General features: G+C 37.6%; 1 pseudogene; it reads right to left on the bottom strand.

The window, feature by feature from the left end:
- Positions 1–2904: 2904 nt before the first annotated feature.
- Positions 2905–3839, bottom strand: LOC100415525 (C-terminal-binding protein 2 pseudogene; annotated as a pseudogene).
- Between the last annotated feature and the right edge of the window lie 270 nt (positions 3840–4109).

Below are 4109 nucleotides of genomic sequence, written 5' to 3'. Positions count from 1 at the left end.
TTTGATTTTTGTTGACATGGTTATTTTAAAGACATTTTCCATTCATACCACTCTTTAGGAACATTAGAGGGGATCATTTGGCTTAATCAGAATGTCTAATCCATCACATCACTAATAGGTTAAAAAAACTGCAAAATGGATGCCTGATTTTGGGGTAGCAAAACACTTGGAATTAGCTAATGAGGTTTTCGATTTGGGAAAAGTATTATTTCTTTTTCAAAGTGTTATATGTAAAATTCAATTACTAAGATTTACAGGAACACTTTTGGGTAATTTGAGAAGCACTTTCAGTAGATCTATCATATGAAATTGTCTGCTGAGTGGGTAGATATCACTTTCTATTATTATGGTTTGTTTATTGGGAGCCAAGTGGGATGAGAGTGTTAAGTGGTGTGCACATTAAGTTGAGGCAGTGAAACATAGTGAAAAAGAAAAAATGACCTGCTGGATTTAGAGGCTAATAGACCGCAAATTGTCACTAACTAGCTCTGTGATGTTGGTTAAGTTCCTTAATTTTGTAGGCCACAGTTGCCTTATCTGTAAAATGACTGTTGATAACCTCAAAAGTTCTGTAGTAGTTAGAGTAGTTTTAGCTGTTGTAACAAACTCCACAATTCCAGTGGCTCAATCCAATAGAAATAAACTTAAAAATACTTTTGGCTGTTGATGTTCTCTTTTCTTTTTTAAATGAAATTTTTAATTGAAGTAGGGCATGCATGCTAAGAAATGCACAAATCAAAAGTGTGTAGCTCGATTAAGTTATGAAAAAGTGAATCCCTTTGTCACAGCACCCCAGAAACATTTTCTTTAGCTCTCAAATCACTCCCACCTACAAATTCTTCAAAGCAACCACCATTCTGACTTTGAAAATCCTAACTTAGTTTTACTAGTTTTCATATACCATATAAATGAAATCATATATTGCCACTGATATGCATAAAGTACGTATACTTTTGTGATTAACTTCTCTGAAAGAGCTGTAATCATGAGATTCATGTATATTGTTGTATGTAGCAGCAATTCACTAATAGTGACTGTTTCATGGTATTCTATTATATGAATACACCAAAGTTTATCCATCCTCTGTTAATGGATATTTGGGTGTTTATGGATAATGCTACTATGAACATTCTCAGATGTTATTTTGGGGTGTGTGTGTGTGTGTGTTTGTGTGTGTGAGTGTTGCCCATTTCTATATGTACAGATTTAGGCATTGCATTGTTAAAAAGACACCGTTTTCAAAGTGGTTGTACAGGTTTATTCTTCTAACAGCAGGATATGAATATTCCTCTTCCTCCCCATTTTCACCAATACTTGGTATTGTTGATCTTTCTAATTTTAGCTACATTGGTGGGAATAAAGTGACATCTCATTGTATTTTTAACTTACATTTCCCTAAGGAGCTCATAAGGTTAGGAAACTTTTCAAATGTCAATTAGCCATTTGAACATTCTTTTTGTTAAGTCACTATATGTTTCTTACCTGTTTTTGTATTGGGTTGTTTATTTAACAACCCAATATAAAATAGTCAATCCTTATCTATTCTGCTTATGGGCTCTTTGTCAGCTCTATGCCACAATAATTTCTTTTACTGCTTTTTATTAAAAATGGCAATTAATGCTAAATGTCCACCTTTATAATAAACAAATACTTGAGTGTGAATCATGGCAACTCACACTAAAACAAAATATACTTCTGATAGTCATTATTTTTCTGTTGGGGACATTTTAAAATCTCTTTTTTCACAAAACAAGAATGTACCTATACAGAGGCTCACAATATATCCATCCTTTTAAACAAAAAGGCAATGATTCACAAAAGACTATGAATAGAGCATGTAACTAGTTGATACAAATATAAAAGGATTTGTTAAAATCAGTCACATCTAATTCATCTGAAGTGTTCTTGTATGAAATATCACATGAAGAAAAGACTTTATAATGTCTAAAAAAGTGGGTTTGCTCATAGACAATCTGACGAGTTTCCTGAGACATAAGGAAATGCAACATTATTTTCTTGAACCGTTTTAGTTCAAGACTTTCCACTTAATAAAGAGCAGAGGATCTGAAACTGAAAAAATATATTTGAGTACAAACAACTTGTGAAACTTAACTTTCTTTTCATTATTAGAGGGTTTTACTGAACTTAAACCAACTTGTCTGCTCAGTATGTAGTTCAGATGTCAGAAGATGCTTCTCTGTTCAGGAGCTTCTACTGTCTTTGATCCTATGTGTCAAGTATCTACCACAGGCAAATGGTTTTCTCCCCATTTTGTAGTAATGCAATCTTCCTATTAGAAAAAAGAGGTAACCAGCTCCTGTAGACCAAAGGGACCAGAGTCACAGGCTAAGGATTTCCTCTTAATATTTTTTATTTTGATGTTTGAACTCTTGATGCAACATTCTAGAACAGGATGTTCAGGACCTGCTATGCCTAGGGGATTGACAAAGGCAAAAGCTCTGTTTATTTGGTGTGATTTGATGCACAGATGAAAAACATAACACACAATAACAGAAGTTGGTTGTTAATAAATCACATCCTGGTCTTTCAGCACTTCCATAAGCAGATGACATTTTCAGCTTTCTGTATTTTTAATTTTGATATTTGAACTCTTGATGCAACATTCTAGAACAGGGTGTTCAGGACCTGCTAGGACCAAGGGACTGACAAAGGAAAAAGCTCTGTTTGTTTTGTGTGATTTGATCCACAGATGAAAAATATAACACACAATAACAGAAGTTGGTTGTTAATAAATCACATCCTGGTCTTTTAGCGCTTCCATAAGCAGATGACATTTTTTGTTTTCTAGCTCTTGTAGTTTTAACACTGCAACATCAATGATGCATATGTCCAGAATCAGTTAAGAAGACTGTCAAATTCTTTTAGTTCATCTCATTTTCTGTGTCAGGCAGTGTGGGGAATAAGGATGAAATTTGGGGTATCTTTCAGTGGACCCTGAGCAAAGCTAAAGGGCTCTGATTCGTGCATGTTGCGGGCTGCCCCTCCTAACCTGCTCTCTGTGAGGGCCTGTTCTAAAGCTTTCTCATCCACCAGGCCACCACGGAGTGTGTTCACAAGTAATTCTCCTTTCTCATTTGCTTTATAGTAAAGCCATTGGTGAGGTTGTGGTTATGTTCGTTGAAATTGCAGTGTAAGGAGAGGCAGTCATGCTGATGCACCAAATCCTGCAAGGCATAGACCCTCTGCTCTATCCCACCCTGCAAGTAGGGGTTATAAAACATGACACTGAATCCAAAGGTCTTGGATTGAACTACAGCGGTCTGGTTCGTGCTACTGAAGCAGATGAGGCCCAGTATCTTCCCAGGGATGCAGGCTGCTTCTGATCCACCTCGCAGATCTGCTCCACACTCTGTACTGGCATGCCTTCCCGTAGTACCTGGTACAGCCACAGTTTCTCTGGTACAGATTGCTGATGTAGCAGTTGGTGGAGTCAGGTGTTTCTTTCTCGGCTTTGGAAGGGGTGTTGCACACAGCAATCCTGAGCTCTCAGGTAGCCTTGATGTCCACATTGTCCTGGTCACTGCCTAGCCGCATAATCACTCTCAGAACCTTGAACTTCTCCGGGTCCTCCATGGTGACGATGATTTTGTGGTAGGTCATAGCACCCAAGGCTTCATCGAAAACCTTCTGGTGGATCTCTTGCATGGACTGTGCATCACAGAAGGCCATGGTGACCAGGTCCTTCAGGATGGGCATCTCCATGGTGCATTTGCAGTGGTCCAGCAGTGCTGCAAGGGGTGGGGTATCTGGGGGCAGATACCTTGACAGATTCTGTCCAATTGCTGTTTTTTGACCTTGTGCTTATCCACAGGGGCCATTCTTTATGGAACTGTGCAAATCTCAGATCAAAAGACAAAGCAATCCTCTAAGAACTTAGGGGAACTCGCAGGAGTCTGCATGCATTATGAACCCAATATAAATCTATCCACTAACTCTATAGACTGATGACTGATGTGATTTTCTCTACTTCACTTTGAATGTCCTAAAGATTTTGCTTTTTATTACTCTAGAGCTCATATATATTCACATTGTTGTATCCTCATTGAAATCTATACCCTTTGGTATTATAAAATACCCTTCTCTGACTT

Source organism: Callithrix jacchus, chromosome 14, assembly GCF_049354715.1.
Source record: "Callithrix jacchus isolate 240 chromosome 14, calJac240_pri, whole genome shotgun sequence".
NCBI lineage: Eukaryota > Metazoa > Chordata > Mammalia > Primates > Cebidae > Callithrix > Callithrix jacchus.
This window is presented reverse-complemented; position numbering and strand designations above follow the sequence as displayed.